Raw genomic sequence first — 19,402 nt, 5'->3', positions numbered from 1 at the left:
TGAGACATATTTGAACACGTCTCCCGATCACATGGTTGATCATACTCTAGGTTCCACATGCATGTTTTAGATGAAGGAAGAATACCTTAAACCTGGGTAGTTGAAACCCGTGGAATGGGTACCATGCAATATGACTTCAAAGGGTCTTCATTTGCTCACCGAACCTCTCCAATCCTATCACTGCTGCGTTCATGCCCCTGTACACATGCTTGATTCTCTTTCGGAGACATAGCAATCCATAGGTTTTAAGATACTTACTAGTCAGGTACATTCTTAGGCGTTTAATATGGGGTGTTGAGTCCATTTCGTTGAGCAAGGAGTAGCTCTTGTCTATTCCATATTTGGCTTAAGGAACTTTATCTGTGCTCATTTCAATCTCTGGTTTTATGCAGCACCCCAACTCACCTTTCCCCTTAAGCAAGCATAAGTTGGTTTTCTAAATTTGAGACCCTGTTCTGTTCTGTAATTCAGTTCCTGTGTAGCCAAGTTTACATTCCATGTATTACTGATATCTTATGATGTTTCTTTTTCTGTGTGACTTATTTCAGTTAGAATCATCATACCTGAATCCACTCATTGTGCTGCTAAGGGCCTGATGACACAGATTTCATTGCTGAGTGATATTGCTTTGTAAGTAAATACCACAACTTCTTTATCCATTTTTCACTTTCTGCGATGTTGAACTTGTACTGTAAACGAGGTTCTTGTAAACAGAGCCATTCCAAACTTTGGGGTGGCTGTGTCTTTTTGATTTTAATTTCCCTAAGCTATAGGACCATAAGTGGAAGTGCCCTAGGCTCTGTTGCTTTGTTTTTTAGATGTTTCAGGAAACACCATACACTTCTCCCGAGTGTTTGTTGGCAATTTACATCCCGCCCTTCAGCATAACAAGGCTCCCAGTTCTCCATGGCCTGTCCTGCCTTTCTGGATTTTACACTTTTTTCAGATGGCCCTTTTGACCTGGGGGAAGTGAGACTTCATTGTAGTGCAGATTTCCTTTGCAAGCTTGCTTGGTTGGCCAAAAAGGGCGTATGCGTTTTTTCCTGAATATATTCAGGAAAAAACGCATACGCCCTTTTTGGCCAAGTGCATCATTGTGGACGTTCTGCCTCTTTTCCTATGCTTTCAATGCAATTCCAGTCTACCTCCTGAAATCGGTTTCCTGCAATTCTGCCCCGCTTTCAAGTCCTCTTGGCAGCCTTACTTCAGTCTATTTTTGGACGATAGCTGTCATTTATAACTCTGCAGGTTTGTGAATTACAGTGCCCCTGAGCTCCTTTCTTCAACTCGCTTTCTTTTGAGCTGGCCGCAACACCGCAGGATGGCTTCAGGCCCTAATCTGGTTCCGGCACGGCACGCTGAGCCTTTGGTTAATTCCTCTTCCTGGTGGGAAATGAGAGTTAAATTTGCCCGTCCACACACCTCCAGCTAGCCTCTCATTGGTTCTCGCTATTCCTGTTCATCTTCCGCAGAAATTGCAAACTGGGCCAAACAGGAGGTTAAAGGGACTGACTCTCCAAGTCGGGAGAGTGTTAGTAAAGCGTCTGGAATGTTGCACCCGAGTACCAGGGTACGAAAACTGGGACATATTTGAACACGTCTCCCGATCTCATGGTTGATCATACTCTAGGTTCCACATGCATGTTTTAGCTGAAGGAAGAATACCTAAAACCTGGGTAGTTGAAACCCGTGGAATGGGTACCATGCAATATGACTTCAAAGGGTCTTCATTTGCTCACCGAACCTCTCCAATCCTATCACTGCTGCGTTTATGCCCCTGTACACATGCTTGATTCTCTTTCGGAGACATAGCAATCCATAGGTTTTAAGATACTTACTAGTCAGGTACATTCTTAGGCGTTTAATATGGGGTGTTGAGTCCATTTCGTTGAGCAAGGAGTAGCTCTTGTCTATTCCATATTTGGCTTAAGGAACTTTATCTGTGCTCATTTCAATCTCTGGTTTTATGCAGCACCCCAACTCACCTTTACCCTTAAGCAAGCATAAGTTAGTTTTCTAAATTTGAGACCCTGTTCTGTTCTGTAATTCAGTTCCTGTGTAGCCAAGTTTCCATTCCGTGTATTACTGATATCTTATGATGTTTCTTTTTCTGTGTGACTTATTTCAGTTAGAATCATCATACCTGAATCCACTCATTGTGCTGCTAAGGGCCTGATGACACAGATTTCATTGCTGAGTGATATTGCTTTGTAAGTAAATACCACAACTTTTTTATCCATTTTTCACTTTCTGCGATGTTGAACTTGTACTGTAAACGAGGTTCTTGTAAACAGAGCCGTTCCAAACTTTGGGGTGGCTGTGTCTTTTTGATTTTAAATTCCCTAAGCTATAGGACCATAAGTGGAAGTGCCCTAGGTTCTGTTGCTTTGTTTTTTAGATGTTTCAGGAAACACCATACACTTCTCCCGAGTGGTTTTTGGCAATTTACATCCCGCCCTTCAGCATAACAAGGCTCCCAGTTCTCCATGGCCTGTCCTGCCTTTCTGGATTTTACACTTTTTTCAGATGGCCCTTTTGACCGGGGGGAAGTGAGACTTCATTGTAGTGCAGATTTCCTTTGCAAGCTTGCTTGGCTGGCCAAAAAGGGCGTATGCGTTTTTTCCTGAATATATTCAGGAAAAAACGCATACGCCCTTTTTGGCCAAGTGCATCATTGTGGACGTTCTGCCTCTTTTCCTATGCTTTCAATGCAATTCCAGTCTACCTCCTGAAATCGGTTTCCTGCAATTCTGCCCCGCTTTCAAGTCCTCTTGGCAGGCTTACTTCAGTCTATTTTTGGACGATTGCTGTCATTTATAACTCTGCAGGTTTGTGAATTACAGTGCCCCTGAGCTCCTTTCTTCAACTCGCTTTCTTTTGAGCTGGCCGCAACACCGCAGGATGGCTTCAGGCCCTAATCTGGTTTCGGAACGGCACACTGAGCCTTTGGTTAATTCCTCTTCCTGGTGGGAAATGAGAGTTCAATTGGCCCGTCCAGACACCTCCAGCTAGCCTCTCATTGGTTCTCGCTATTCCTGTTCATCTTCCGCAGAAATTGCAAACTGGGCCAAACAGGAGGTTAAAGGTGCTGACTCTCCAAGTGGGGAGAGTGTTAGTAAAGCGTCTGGAATGTTGCACCCGAGTACCAGGGGAGGAAAACTGAGACATATTTGAACACGTCTCCCGATCACATGGTTGATCATACTTGGGTTCCACATGCATGTTTTAGCTGAAGGAAGAATACCTTAAACCTGGAGAGTTGAGACCCGTGTAATGGGTACCATGCAATATGACTTCAAAGGGTCTTCATTTGCTCACCGAACCTCTCCAATCCTATCACTGCTGCGTTTATGCCCCTGTACACATGCTTGATTCTCTTTTGGAGACATAGCAATCCATAGGTTTTACGATACTTACTAGTCAGGTACATTCTTAGGCGTTTAATATGGGGTGTTGAGTCCATTTCGTTGAGCAAGGAGTAGCTCTTGTCTATTCCATATTTGGCTTAAGGAACTTTATCTGTGCTCATTTCAATCTCTGGTTTTATGCAGCACCCCAACTCACCTTTACCCTTAAGCAAGAATAAGTTGGTTTTCTAAATTTGAGACCCTGTTCTGTTCTGTAATTCAGTTCCTGTGTAGCCAAGTTTACATTCCGTGTATTACTGATATCTTATGATGTTTCTTTTTCTGTGTGACTTATTTCAGTTAGAATCATCATACCTGAATCCACTCATTGTGCTGCTAAGGGCCTGATGACATAGATTTCATTGCTGAGTGATATTGCTTTGTAAGTAAATACCACAACTTCTTTATCCATTTTTCACTTTCTGCGATGTTGAACTTGTACTGTAAACGAGGTTCTTGTAAACAGAGGCGTCCCAAACTTTGGGGTGGCTGTGTCTTTTTGATTTTAATTTCCCTAAGCTATAGGACCATAAGTGGAAGTGCCCTAGGCTGTGTTGCTTTGTTTTTTAGATGTTTCAGGAAACACCATACACTTCTCCCCAGTGTCTGTTGGCATTTACATCCTGCCCATCAGCATAACAAGGCTCCCAGTTCTCCATGGCCTGTCCTGCCTTTCTGGATTTTACACTTTTTTCAGATGGCCCTTTTGACCGGGGGGAAGTGAGACTTCATTGTAGTGCAGATTTCCTTTGCATGCTTGCTTGGTTGGCCAAAAAGGGCGTATGCGTTTTTTCCTGAATATATTCAGGATAAAACGCATATGCCCTTTTTGGCCAAGTGCATCATTGTGGACGTTCTGCCTCTTTTCCTATGCTTTCAATGCAATTCCAGTCTACCTCCTGAAATCGGTTTCCTGCAATTCTGCCCCGCTTTCAAGTCCTCTTGGCAGCCTTACTTCAGTCTATTTTTCGATGATAGCTGTCATTTATAACTCTGCAGGTTTGTGAATTACAGTGCCCCTGAGCTCCTTTCCTCAACTCGCTTTCTTGTGACCTGGCCTCAACACCGCAGGATGGCTTCAGGCCCTAATCTGGTTCCGGCACAGCACGCTGAGACTTTGGTTAATTCCTCTTCCTGGTGGGAAATGAGAGTTAAATTTGCCCGTCCAGACACCTCCAGCTAGTCTCTCATTAGTTCTCGCTATTCCTGTTCATCTTCCGCAGAAATTGCAAACTGGACCAAACAGGAGGTTATAGGGACTGAATCTCCAAGTGGGGAGAGTGTTAGTAAAGCGTCTGGAATGTTGCACCCGAGTACCAGGGGAGGAAAACTGAGACATATTTGAACATGTCTCCCGATCACATGGTTGATCATACTCTAGGTTCCACATGCATGTTTTAGCTGAAGGAAGAATACCTTAAACCTGGGTAGTTGAAACCCGTGGAATGGGTACCATGCAATATGACTTCAAAGGGTCTTCATTTGCTCACCGAACCTCTCCAATCCTATCACTGCTGCGTTTATGCCCCTGTACACATGCTTGATTCTCTTTCGGAGACATAGCAATCCATAGGTTTTAAGATACTTACAAGTCAGTTACATTCTTAGGCGTTTAATATGCGGTGTTGAGTCCATTTCGTTGAGCAAGGAGTAGCTCTTGTCTATTCCATATTTGGCTTAAGGAACTTTATCTGTGCTCATTTCAATCTCTGGTTTTATGCAGCACCCCAACTCACCTTTACCCTTAAGCAAGCATAAGTTGTTTTTCTAAATGTCAGACCCTGTTCTGTTCTGTAATTCAGTTCCTGTGTAGCCAAGTTTCCATTCCGTGTATTACTGATATCTTATGATGTTTCTTTTTCTGTGTGACTTATTTCAGTTAGAATCATCATACCTGAATCCACTCATTGTGCTGCTAAAGGCCTGATGACATAGATTTCATTGCTGAGTGATATTGCTTTGTAAGTGAATACCACAACTTCTTTATCCATTTTTCACTTTCTGCGATGTTGAACTTGTACTGTAAACGAGGTTCTTGTAAACAGAGCCGTTCCAAACTTTGGGGTGGCTGTGTCTTTTTGATTTTAATTTCCCTAAGCTATAGGACCATAAGTGGCAGTGCCCTAGGCTCTGTTGCTTTGTTTTTTAGATGTTTCAGGAAACACCATACACTTCTCCCGAGTGGTTTTTGGCAATTTACATCCCGCCCTTCAGCATAACAAGGCTCCCAGTTCTCCATGGCCTGTCCTGCCTTTCTGGATTTTACACTTTTTTCAGATGGCCCTTTTGACCGGGGGGAAGTGAGACTTCATTGTAGTGCAGATTTCCTTTGCAAGCTTGCTTGGTTGGCCAAAAAGGGCGTATGCGTTTTTTCCTGAATATATTCAGGAAAAAACGCATACGCCCTTTTTGGCCAAGTGCATCATTGTGGACGTTCTGCCTCTTTTCCTATGCTTTCAATGCAATTCCAGTCTACCTCCTGAAATCGGTTTCCTGCAATTCTGCCCCGCTTTCAAGTCCTCTTGGCAGCCTTACTTCAGTCTATTTTTGGACGATAGCTGTCATTTATAACTCTGCAGGTTTGTGAATTACAGTGCCCCTGAGCTCCTTTCTTCAACTCGCTTTCTTGTGACCTGGCCGCAACACCGCAGGATGGCTTCAGGCCCTAATCTGGTTCCGGCACGGCACGCTGAGCCTTTGGTTAATTCCTCTTCCTGGTGGGAAATGAGAGTTAAATTTGCCCGTCCAGACACCTCCAGCTAGTCTCTCATTGGTTCTCGCTATTCCTGTTCATCTTCCGCAGAAATTGCAAACTGGGCCAAACAGGAGGTTAAAGGGACTGACTCTCCAAGTCGGGAGACTGTTAGTAAAGCGTCTGGAATGTTGCACCCGAGTACCAGGGTACGAAAACTGAGATATATTTGAACACGTCTCCCGATCACATGGTTGATCATACTCTGGGTTCCACATGCATGTTTTAGCTGAAGGAAGAATACCTTAAACCTGGGTAGTTGAAACCCGTGGAATGGGTACCATGCAATATGACTTCAAAGGGTCTTCATTTGCTCACCGAACCTCTCCAATCCTATCACTGCTGCGTTTATGCCCCTGTACACATGCTTGATTCTCTTTCGGAGACATAGCAATCCATAGGTTTTAAGATACTTACTAGTCAGGTACATTCTTAGGCGTTTAATATGCGGTGTTGAGTCCATTTCGTTGAGCAAGGAGTAGCTCTTGTCTATTCCATATTTGGCTTAAGGAACTTTATCTGTGCTCATTTCAATCTCTGGTTTTATGCAGCACCCCAACTCACCTTTCCCCTTAAGCAAGCATAAGTTGGTTTTCTAAATTTGAGACCCTGTTCTGTTCTGTAATTCAGTTCCTGTGTAGCCAAGTTTCCATTCCGTGTATTACTGATATCTTATGATGTTTCTTTTTCTGTGTGACTTATTTCAGTTAGAATCATCATACCTGAATCCACTCATTGTGCTGCTAAGGGCCTGATGACATAGATTTCATTGCTGAGTGATATTGCTTTGTAAGTAAATACCACAACTTCTTTATCCATTTTTCACTTTCTGCGATGTTGAACTTGTACTGTAAACGAGGTTCTTGTAAACAGAGGCGTCCCAAACTTTGGGGTGGCTGTGTCTTTTTGATTTTAATTTCCCTAAGCTATAGGACCATAAGTGGCAGTGCCCTAGGCTCTGTTGCTTTGTTTTTTAGATGTTTCAGGAAACACCATACACTTCTCCTGAGTGTCTGTTGGTAATTTACATCCCACCCATCAGCATAACAAGGCTCCCAGTTCTCCATGGCCTGTCCTGCCTTTCTGGATTTTACACTTTTTTCAGATGGCCCTTTTGACCGGGGGGAAGTGAGACTTCATTGTAGTGCAGATTTCCTTTGCAAGCTTGCTTGGTTGGCCAAAAAGGGCGTATGCGTTTTTTCCTGAATATATTCAGGAAAAAACGCATACGCCCTTTTTGGCCAAGTGCATCATTGTGGACGTTCTGCCTCTTTTCCTATGCTTTCAATGCAATTCCAGTCTACCTCCTGAAATCGGTTTTCTGCAATTCTGCCCCGCTTTCAAGTCCTCTTGGCAGCCTTACTTCAGTCTATTTTTGGACGATAGCTGTCATTTATAACTCTGCAGGTTTGTGAATTACAGTGCCCCTGAGCTCCTTTCTTCAACTCGCTTTCTTGTGAGCTGGCCGAAACACCGCAGGATGGCTTCAGGCCCTAATCTGGTTCCGGCACGGCACGCTGAGCCTTTGGTTAATTCCTCTTCCTGGTGGGAAATGAGAGTTAAATTTGCCCGTCCAGACACCTCCAGCTAGTCTCTCATTGGTTCTCGCTATTCCTGTTCATCCTCCGCAGAAATTGCAAACTGGGCCAAACAGGAGGTTAAAGGGACTGACTCTCTAAGTCGGGAGAGTGTTAGTAAAGCGTCTGGAATGTTGCACCCGAGTACCAGGGTACGAAAACTGAGACATATTTGAACACGTCTCCCGATCACATGGTTGATCATACTCTAGGTTCCACATGCATGTTTTAGCTGAAGGAAGAATACCTTAAACCTGGGTAGTTGAAACCCGTGGAATGGGTACCATGCAATATGACTTCAAAGGGTCTTCATTTGCTCACCGAACCTCTCCAATCCTATCACTGCTGCGTTTATGCCCCTGTACACATGCTTGATTCTCTTTCGGAGACATAGCAATCCATAGGTTTTAAGATACTTACTAGTCAGGTACATTCTTAGGCGTTTAATATGCGGTGTTGAGTCCATTTCGTTGAGCAAGGAGTAGCTCTTGTCTATTCCATATTTGGCTTAAGGAACTTTATCTGTGCTCATTTCAATCTGGTTTTATGCAGCACCCCAACTCACCTTTACCCTTAAGCAAGCATAAGTTGGTTTTCTAAATTTGAGACCCTGTTCTGTTCTGTAATTCAGTTCCTGTGTAGCCAAGTTTACATTCCGTGTATTACTGATATCTTTTTTTTTTTTTTGCCATAACTACATTTATTGGTATCGCTTGTGTATCAGTTCATCAAAACCTTTGTTTCATATTTCTCGCCTTAATCCCCTGAAAGTTCCAGATGGGCAAAAATACTTTTAAATACGCAGCTGGCTTCTTTCTTATGTGCTTAATATTATACATTTGTTGCTTGTTTTGCACATGTCTATGGCTGCACTACTTGCAAGACGAAAGTCACATATAAAAATACAGACTAATCGAAACACAAAAGTCAGCCATTGTCTAGAATGTGGTTTACAATACAGAGCTTGCAGACAACACAGACTATATATATAAGTCATCTGTCTGAAAACAGAAAGTAGTGTCTCATACTGACTCCGGAGAAAGGTGCTGACACACAGGGAAACTCACTGATGATTCTCCTTTATATTTATTAGATAGATCAATACCAAATTATTTCACATATATTATATTCAATATCTATATATATATATCTTGTAACCAAATTCTGGTTTAAAAGTCACAAACCAACATGTAAATACAAAATGTTAGGAAAGGTTTAACATACATAGGGGAAAACATGTCTTATGCCTCGCAAAGACTTTCTACAATCTAGCATAAAGGCAAATGTGGTTGAAAAAAAAGGAAATCCATATACAATTACAGAAAAACATTTAGTCAAGCCACCTAATATAAAATATTTCAGATATCATGTCCAAAAACGTCCACGTGTTGCAGAGGTCTCTACAAATCAATTAGAATGACGTCAACAAGATCTGCAAACCGAAGTCTTAGCAAGTAAACGTGACTCATGCTTTTCTCTCTGAGACAATGAGGCTTGACGTTCAGTTAAAGGCAGGTAAACACGACTATGAAGAAACCCTTCTTTACAACAGCTTAACGGTACCCATTTAGGGCAATACACCCGCTTTCCCAGCTATGTGTGCATGCAGTGTTCTGTGATAAAATGACTCAGTTACTTTAAAAAAGCATAAATGGCAAAACAAAATAACCAGAACTCCGCGAAGCTGGTAAAACCACAAAGACACTGAAATCCAGCAACTCCTGAGAGGCTGAGAGATCAAATGAATCATAAAATCTGGATGACTCTGATTTGGGGTTTAACTTTGGTTAAAACTGAAAAGTCTGAAAAGAACCAATGTTTTGGAAGAAGCAGTGTCACTTGTAAACATCCTGCCACCTAACTAAAAGGACGGCCTCTTCTTCTAGACCCACGACTTAATAAGACAGGAAGCTCTCAACACACAGCGCTGGAGAAGATGGATTCCACAAGTCAAACTTGAGTGAAACTGTTCTAATGCAATGTACCAAACACGCGTTTGTTCTTAGGAAAAATTACAAAACTAACAAATATTTTTCTCCAGAATTATAAAAGATAAAATCTATGAATCAGTACTGTTATGTGATTACAGAACAATAGCCAACTGAAAAAAAAAACAAAACACCAACCCACAGGCCGTCTACACCGTCCCCAATCCATTTCCTGCAGCCAGTACTTCCCACCTGCTCTGAGGACTGAGCCTTAGACACCGTTGACTGTATTTAAAGTTGAGTCAACAGTACTCTCTGTCTCTGGGGCAAAAGTAATGCAGCTCATTACTTACACACAACACTTGTTTCATTCTTCAGGACTTTCTTTGACGGGATTACTCAATGTTGGTTACTTTAAAGGTAACAAAAGGTGTCAGAAAAAAATGCCTTGGAATTCTTTTGCAATTCCACAAAGACACCTGGCAATCTGATACGTTCATTCCTCTCCCCATCACAATTTTTGTTTTTTAAAATTACAATTGACAACTCACGTAAGATGTAATTAATTTACTTAAAATAAGAGAGGGCTTTTCAATCAAGTATCCACGTTCCAAATAACTAAAACATTTAGTTAAATCTTTTAAATTAATCTTTTAATAAATCTTTAATTACTCGGTGCCAGTAATTAAGAGGTTGATTCCGTAAAATTCAAACTTGCACATAGGCGTGTCCCACTCAGAAAAGATTTCATACACTTAGCAACTTGTGCTTTTTGTCTCACCTTTTATAAGAAACACAGATTAATTTCAACTTCAGTTTTCCTTTCTGATGCAGACACGTGTACCTTGTGTAAGAAACGGTCTCCAGGCCACCTCCACGTGTAGACCTCAGCATTTCCTGAGAGTGTGAAGTCAACCCCTCCTCCAGGAGACTCTCGCCCTTTTGAGACATTCCCCCTTGCACCTTATGTTTGTCAGACTATGTTTACAGAAATCAGATGACTGGATGAAAACTCTACAGGACAGTCAAGGACAGACGAGAAGACGAGATGCAGAGCGGGAGCCCCTTCCTCCTCCAGTGCACCTGCTGCGGGCAGCCCTCCAGGAAGGCTTGGCCTCCTCCCCTGGACCACAGACTTACTTTTCTCTGTAATAAAGCAGGTAGTACTTCAGGGGATCTGGCAGAGGGAGGCTCAGGACCTTATCACGCAGGAAGTTCACCGGGGGCTCGGGCTTGGTGTCCGGCGGGGTTGTCACCTCTTCTTCTTGCCACTCGTCTTCCAGGTCTCCGCAGCTGGTGTCATCAGAGGGGTTGGAGAGCCGACTGGCAAACACCTCTTTGTCCAAAAAGACAATCGTTTCCATTCGGCGGCGGCGAACTCTCCTCCGTTTAAACCTGGGAGTGTTCTTCAGTCCGTTCCCGTTTTTGTTCACAGCTTCCTGGTGGATGACCTTCTTAATGGTGCCCCGGATGGCAATGCGCGCCAGGTCCTGGAGGCTGCGAACCGCCAGGGGTGTGGACAAGTCGTGATTCTCCTGACTCCGACTGGCAGGGCTGGACGAGTGGAGCAAAAGACACAGCCAGAATCTTTTTGGTTTCCCAGGCGGAAGGACCCGTCCGAGTTATCTTAGTCAACTTCTCTTCCAGCGGCATGACCAGGACGCCCCCGACTTTGAGGAGGCTCTTCATGTACCCCTCGTGCTGCTTCTGCACGCCTGCCCCGCAGTACACCCGGTCATACTGAGAGCAGCCTGGAGAGATCTCCAGGCAATTGCTGGTGACGAAGGAGGGCTCGCAGAAGTCAAACTTGTCGAAGCTGTCACTCGTCCTGATGAAAAAGTCCAGCTTCTGCTTCGCATACTCTGTCACATCTGAATGGAGTTCCACCCCGTGGTTCACACCAAAAGGACCGAGGATGAGCCCCACCATGGAGCTGAGGTAGCCGGTGCCGCTGCCCAGGTTCAGGAAGGAAAGGCCAGGCTGCAGGTCCAGGGCCTCCATCACCTCCGAATAGATGCACGGAGCAGAGAGGTGGATGTTCCCGTGCTTCCACGCCAGGTCCTTGTACGCGTTCTCCTTAAACTCCTCGAGGTAATAGTCGGCGCGGTCAACAGCTCGGAAGGCCTGCTCCACCAGCTCGGAGCGGATGTACTGCGCCGCCTTCAGATGGTCTATCAGCTCGTCGTTGTCTTCACCAGCACTCACCGCGCCTCCCATCTTCGGGACCGCGCTTACAGAAAGCTGCCGCTGGAGAGACCTCGGGAACCCCCGGAACGCTGGAGGGCGGACCCACGGGGAGGGGGGAGGGGCGACGGGAGACGCCTGGGACACGGAGGGGTGTTTATGCTTGGGGGTGGGGAACGAGAGGACAGCGGAAGAGGACAGGAAGACGGGGAGAGGAGAATGCGGCCCTGGGGGAGGGTCCGGGAGCCCGGGACCACGGGAAGGGGAGGGGTGGAGAGGAGGGAGAGAGGGGGAGGGGGCCGAGGGGTCGCACCGCCCCCATACCCCGCTGCAGGCCGGGCCGAGGGCGGCGGCGGCGGCGGCGGCGGCTCAGTACCTCCTGGCTCGGCGGGCCCGCGGAATCGGCCGCTGGGCCGCACCTGCAGCTCTTCCGGCGCCACTCGCCAGACCGCCTCCCACTACACAGCCCCGACCTCCGCCCTACTGATATCTTATGATGTTTCTTTTTCTGTGTGACTTATTTCAGTTAGAATCATCATACCTGAATCCACTCATTGTGCTGCTAAGGGCCTGATGACACAGATTTCATTGCTGAGTGATATTGCTTTGTAAGTAAATACCACAACTTTTTAATCCATTTTTCACTTTCTGCGATGTTGAACTTGTACTGTAAACGAGGTTCTTGTAAACAGAGCCGTTCCAAACTTTGGGGTGGCTGTGTCTTTTTGATTTTAAATTCCCTAAGCTATAGGACCATAAGTGGAAGTGCCCTAGGTTCTGTTGCTTTGTTTTTTAGATGTTTCAGGAAACACCATACACTTCTCCCGAGTGGTTTTTGGCAATTTACATCCCGCCCTTCAGCATAACAAGGCTCCCAGTTCTCCATGGCCTGTCCTGCCTTTCTGGATTTTACACTTTTTTCAGATGGCCCTTTTGACCGGGGGGAAGTGAGACTTCATTGTAGTGCAGATTTCCTTTGCAAGCTTGCTTGGCTGGCCAAAAAGGGCGTATGCGTTTTTTCCTGAATATATTCAGGAAAAAACGCATACGCCCTTTTTGGCCAAGTGCATCATTGTGGACGTTCTGCCTCTTTTCCTATGCTTTCAATGCAATTCCAGTCTACCTCCTGAAATCGGTTTCCTGCAATTCTGCCCCGCTTTCAAGTCCTCTTGGCAGGCTTACTTCAGTCTATTTTTGGACGATTGCTGTCATTTATAACTCTGCAGGTTTGTGAATTACAGTGCCCCTGAGCTCCTTTCTTCAACTCGCTTTCTTTTGAGCTGGCCGCAACACCGCAGGATGGCTTCAGGCCCTAATCTGGTTTCGGAACGGCACACTGAGCCTTTGGTTAATTCCTCTTCCTGGTGGGAAATGAGAGTTCAATTGGCCCGTCCAGACACCTCCAGCTAGCCTCTCATTGGTTCTCGCTATTCCTGTTCATCCTCCGCAGAAATTGCAAACTGGGCCAAACAGGAGGTTAAAGGGACTGACTCTCTAAGTCGGGAGAGTGTTAGTAAAGCGTCTGGAATGTTGCACCCGAGTACCAGGGTACGAAAACTGAGACATATTTGAACACGTCTCCCGATCACATGGTTGATCATACTCTAGGTTCCACATGCATGTTTTAGCTGATGGAAGAATACCTTAAACCTGGGTAGTTGAAACCCGTGGAATGGGTACCATGCAATATGACTTCAAAGGGTCTTCATTTGCTCACCGAACCTCTCCAATCCTATCACTGCTGCGTTTATGCCCCTGTACACATGCTTGATTCTCTTTCGGAGACATAGCAATCCATAGGTTTTAAGATACTTACTAGTCAGGTACATTCTTAGGCGTTTAATATGCGGTGTTGAGTCCATTTCGTTGAGCAAGGAGTAGCTCTTGTCTATTCCATATTTGGCTTAAGGAACTTTATCTGTGCTCATTTCAATCTGGTTTTATGCAGCACCCCAACTCACCTTTACCCTTAAGCAAGCATAAGTTGGTTTTCTAAATTTGAGACCCTGTTCTGTTCTGTAATTCAGTTCCTGTGTAGCCAAGTTTACATTCCGTGTATTACTGATATCTTTTTTTTTTTTTTGCCATAACTACATTTATTGGTATCGCTTGTGTATCAGTTCATCAAAACCTTTGTTTCATATTTCTCGCCTTAATCCCCTGAAAGTTCCAGATGGGCAAAAATACTTTTAAATACGCAGCTGGCTTCTTTCTTATGTGCTTAATATTATACATTTGTTGCTTGTTTTGCACATGTCTATGGCTGCACTACTTGCAAGACGAAAGTCACATATAAAAATACAGACTAATCGAAACACAAAAGTCAGCCATTGTCTAGAATGTGGTTTACAATACAGAGCTTGCAGACAACACAGACTATATATATAAGTCATCTGTCTGAAAACAGAAAGTAGTGTCTCATACTGACTCCGGAGAAAGGTGCTGACACACAGGGAAACTCACTGATGATTCTCCTTTATATTTATTAGATAGATCAATACCAAATTATTTCACATATATTATATTCAATATCTATATATATATATCTTGTAACCAAATTCTGGTTTAAAAGTCACAAACCAACATGTAAATACAAAATGTTAGGAAAGGTTTAACATACATAGGGGAAAACATGTCTTATGCCTCGCAAAGACTTTCTACAATCTAGCATAAAGGCAAATGTGGTTGAAAAAAAAGGAAATCCATATACAATTACAGAAAAACATTTAGTCAAGCCACCTAATATAAAATATTTCAGATATCATGTCCAAAAACGTCCACGTGTTGCAGAGGTCTCTACAAATCAATTAGAATGACGTCAACAAGATCTGCAAACCGAAGTCTTAGCAAGTAAACGTGACTCATGCTTTTCTCTCTGAGACAATGAGGCTTGACGTTCAGTTAAAGGCAGGTAAACACGACTATGAAGAAACCCTTCTTTACAACAGCTTAACGGTACCCATTTAGGGCAATACACCCGCTTTCCCAGCTATGTGTGCATGCAGTGTTCTGTGATAAAATGACTCAGTTACTTTAAAAAAGCATAAATGGCAAAACAAAATAACCAGAACTCCGCGAAGCTGGTAAAACCACAAAGACACTGAAATCCAGCAACTCCTGAGAGGCTGAGAGATCAAATGAATCATAAAATCTGGATGACTCTGATTTGGGGTTTAACTTTGGTTAAAACTGAAAAGTCTGAAAAGAACCAATGTTTTGGAAGAAGCAGTGTCACTTGTAAACATCCTGCCACCTAACTAAAAGGACGGCCTCTTCTTCTAGACCCACGACTTAATAAGACAGGAAGCTCTCAACACACAGCGCTGGAGAAGATGGATTCCACAAGTCAAACTTGAGTGAAACTGTTCTAATGCAATGTACCAAACACGCGTTTGTTCTTAGGAAAAATTACAAAACTAACAAATATTTTTCTCCAGAATTATAAAAGATAAAATCTATGAATCAGTACTGTTATGTGATTACAGAACAATAGCCAACTGAAAAAAAAAACAAAACACCAACCCACAGGCCGTCTACACCGTCCCCAATCCATTTCCTGCAGCCAGTACTTCCCACCTGCTCTGAGGACTGAGCCTTAGACACCGTTGACTGTATTTAAAGTTGAGTCAACAGTACTCTCTGTCTCTGGGGCAAAAGTAATGCAGCTCATTACTTACACACAACACTTGTTTCATTCTTCAGGACTTTCTTTGACGGGATTACTCAATGTTGGTTACTTTAAAGGTAACAAAAGGTGTCAGAAAAAAATGCCTTGGAATTCTTTTGCAATTCCACAAAGACACCTGGCAATCTGATACGTTCATTCCTCTCCCCATCACAATTTTTGTTTTTTAAAATTACAATTGACAACTCACGTAAGATGTAATTAATTTACTTAAAATAAGAGAGGGCTTTTCAATCAAGTATCCACGTTCCAAATAACTAAAACATTTAGTTAAATCTTTTAAATTAATCTTTTAATAAATCTTTAATTACTCGGTGCCAGTAATTAAGAGGTTGATTCCGTAAAATTCAAACTTGCACATAGGCGTGTCCCACTCAGAAAAGATTTCATACACTTAGCAACTTGTGCTTTTTGTCTCACCTTTTATAAGAAACACAGATTAATTTCAACTTCAGTTTTCCTTTCTGATGCAGACACGTGTACCTTGTGTAAGAAACGGTCTCCAGGCCACCTCCACGTGTAGACCTCAGCATTTCCTGAGAGTGTGAAGTCAACCCCTCCTCCAGGAGACTCTCGCCCTTTTGAGACATTCCCCCTTGCACCTTATGTTTGTCAGACTATGTTTACAGAAATCAGATGACTGGATGAAAACTCTACAGGACAGTCAAGGACAGACGAGAAGACGAGATGCAGAGCGGGAGCCCCTTCCTCCTCCAGTGCACCTGCTGCGGGCAGCCCTCCAGGAAGGCTTGGCCTCCTCCCCTGGACCACAGACTTACTTTTCTCTGTAATAAAGCAGGTAGTACTTCAGGGGATCTGGCAGAGGGAGGCTCAGGACCTTATCACGCAGGAAGTTCACCGGGGGCTCGGGCTTGGTGTCCGGCGGGGTTGTCACCTCTTCTTCTTGCCACTCGTCTTCCAGGTCTCCGCAGCTGGTGTCATCAGAGGGGTTGGAGAGCCGACTGGCAAACACCTCTTTGTCCAAAAAGACAATCGTTTCCATTCGGCGGCGGCGAACTCTCCTCCGTTTAAACCTGGGAGTGTTCTTCAGTCCGTTCCCGTTTTTGTTCACAGCTTCCTGGTGGATGACCTTCTTAATGGTGCCCCGGATGGCAATGCGCGCCAGGTCCTGGAGGCTGCGAACCGCCAGGGGTGTGGACAAGTCGTGATTCTCCTGACTCCGACTGGCAGGGCTGGACGAGTGGAGCAAAAGACACAGCCAGAATCTTTTTGGTTTCCCAGGCGGAAGGACCCGTCCGAGTTATCTTAGTCAACTTCTCTTCCAGCGGCATGACCAGGACGCCCCCGACTTTGAGGAGGCTCTTCATGTACCCCTCGTGCTGCTTCTGCACGCCTGCCCCGCAGTACACCCGGTCATACTGAGAGCAGCCTGGAGAGATCTCCAGGCAATTGCTGGTGACGAAGGAGGGCTCGCAGAAGTCAAACTTGTCGAAGCTGTCACTCGTCCTGATGAAAAAGTCCAGCTTCTGCTTCGCATACTCTGTCACATCTGAATGGAGTTCCACCCCGTGGTTCACACCAAAAGGACCGAGGATGAGCCCCACCATGGAGCTGAGGTAGCCGGTGCCGCTGCCCAGGTTCAGGAAGGAAAGGCCAGGCTGCAGGTCCAGGGCCTCCATCACCTCCGAATAGATGCACGGAGCAGAGAGGTGGATGTTCCCGTGCTTCCACGCCAGGTCCTTGTACGCGTTCTCCTTAAACTCCTCGAGGTAATAGTCGGCGCGGTCAACAGCTCGGAAGGCCTGCTCCACCAGCTCGGAGCGGATGTACTGCGCCGCCTTCAGATGGTCTATCAGCTCGTCGTTGTCTTCACCAGCACTCACCGCGCCTCCCATCTTCGGGACCGCGCTTACAGAAAGCTGCCGCTGGAGAGACCTCGGGAACCCCCGGAACGCTGGAGGGCGGACCCACGGGGAGGGGGGAGGGGCGACGGGAGACGCCTGGGACACGGAGGGGTGTTTATGCTTGGGGGTGGGGAACGAGAGGACAGCGGAAGAGGACAGGAAGACGGGGAGAGGAGAATGCGGCCCTGGGGGAGGGTCCGGGAGCCCGGGACCACGGGAAGGGGAGGGGTGGAGAGGAGGGAGAGAGGGGGAGGGGGCCGAGGGGTCGCACCGCCCCCATACCCCGCTGCAGGCCGGGCCGAGGGCGGCGGCGGCGGCGGCGGCGGCTCAGTACCTCCTGGCTCGGCGGGCCCGCGGAATCGGCCGCTGGGCCGCACCTGCAGCTCTTCCGGCGCCACTCGCCAGACCGCCTCCCACTACACAGCCCCGACCTCCGCCCTACTGATATCTTATGATGTTTCTTTTTCTGTGTGACTTATTTCAGTTAGAATCATCATACCTGAATCCACTCATTGTGCTGCTAAGGGCCTGATGACACAGATTTCATTGCTGAGTGATATTGCTTTGTAAGTAAATACCACAACTTTTTTATCCATTTTTCACTTTCTGCGATGTTGAACTTGTACTGTAAACGAGGTTCTTGTAAACAGAGCCGTTCCAAACTTTGGGGTGGCTGTGTCTTTTTGATTTTAAATTCCCTAAGCTATAGGACCATAAGTGGAAGTGCCCTAGGTTCTGATGCTTTGTTTTTTAGATGTTTCAGGAAACACCATACACTTCTCCCGAGTGGTTTTTGGCAATTTACATCCCGCCCTTCAGCATAACAAGGCTCCCAGTTCTCCATGGCCTGTCCTGCCTTTCTGGATTTTACACTTTTTTCAGATGGCCCTTTTGACCGGGGGGAAGTGAGACTTCATTGTAGTGCAGATTTCCTTTGCAAGCTTGCTTGGCTGGCCAAAAAGGGCGTATGCGTTTTTTCCTGAATATATTCAGGAAAAAACGCATACGCCCTTTTTGGCCAAGTGCATCATTGTGGACGTTCTGCCTCTTTTCCTATGCTTTCAATGCAATTCCAGTCTACCTCCTGAAATCGGTTTCCTGCAATTCTGCCCCGCTTTCAAGTCCTCTTGGCAGGCTTACTTCAGTCTATTTTTGGACGATTGCTGTCATTTATAACTCTGCAGGTTTGTGAATTACAGTGCCCCTGAGCTCCTTTCTTCAACTCGCTTTCTTTTGAGCTGGCCGCAACACCGCAGGATGGCTTCAGGCCCTAATCTGGTTTCGGAACGGCACACTGAGCCTTTGGTTAATTCCTCTTCCTGGTGGGAAATGAGAGTTCAATTGGCCCGTCCAGACACCTCCAGCTAGCCTCTCATTGGTTCTCGCTATTCCTGTTCATCTTCCGCAGAAATTGCAAACTGGGCCAAACAGGAGGTTAAAGGTGCTGACTCTCCAAGTGGGGAGAGTGTTAGTAAAGCGTCTGGAATGTTGCACCCGAGTACCAGGGGAGGAAAACTGAGACATATTTGAACACGTCTCCCGTTCACATGGTTGATCATACTTGGGTTCCACATGCATGTTTTAGCTGAAGGAAGAATACCTTAAACCTGGAGAGTTGAGACCCGTGTAATGGGTACCATGCAATATGACTTCAAAGGGTCTTCATTTGCTCACCGAACCTCTCCAATCCTATCACTGCTGCGTTTATGCCCCTGTACACATGCTTGATTCTCTTTTGGAGACATAGCAATCCATAGGTTTTACGATACTTACTAGTCAGGTACATTCTTAGGCGTTTAATATGGGGTGTTGAGTCCATTTCGTTGAGCAAGGAGTAGCTCTTGTCTATTCCATATTTGGCTTAAGGAACTTTATCTGTGCTCATTTCAATCTCTGGTTTTATGCAGCACCCCAACTCACCTTTACCCTTAAGCAAGAATAAGTTGGTTTTCTAAATTTGAGACCCTGTTCTGTTCTGTAATTCAGTTCCTGTGTAGCCAAGTT

The 19,402-nt window shown here is 45.3% G+C and overlaps 1 long non-coding RNA gene and 2 pseudogenes across 18 annotated transcripts in view; 1 reads left to right on the top strand and 2 right to left on the bottom strand.

Moving 5' to 3' along the window:
- LOC307181435 overlaps nt 1–19,402 on the top strand; it is a 2,786,049-nt gene that overhangs the window by 722,419 nt on the left and 2,044,228 nt on the right. The gene's annotated exons all lie outside the window — the stretch shown is intronic.
- Nucleotides 10,707–17,115, bottom strand: LOC307181444 (protein-L-isoaspartate O-methyltransferase domain-containing protein 2-like; annotated as a pseudogene). Its single transcript has 2 exons — nt 16,980–17,115; nt 10,707–11,911 (listed from the first exon to the last, which is right to left on the bottom strand). The product of its transcript is annotated as a protein-L-isoaspartate O-methyltransferase domain-containing protein 2-like (transcript).
- LOC307181445 (protein-L-isoaspartate O-methyltransferase domain-containing protein 2-like) lies at nt 16,215–17,844 on the bottom strand (annotated as a pseudogene). Its single transcript has one exon. The product of its transcript is annotated as a protein-L-isoaspartate O-methyltransferase domain-containing protein 2-like (transcript).

Source organism: Stenella coeruleoalba (assembly GCF_951394435.1).
Source record: "Stenella coeruleoalba genome assembly, contig: scaffold_29, whole genome shotgun sequence".
Classification (NCBI taxonomy): domain Eukaryota; kingdom Metazoa; phylum Chordata; class Mammalia; order Artiodactyla; family Delphinidae; genus Stenella; species Stenella coeruleoalba.
This window is presented reverse-complemented; position numbering and strand designations above follow the sequence as displayed.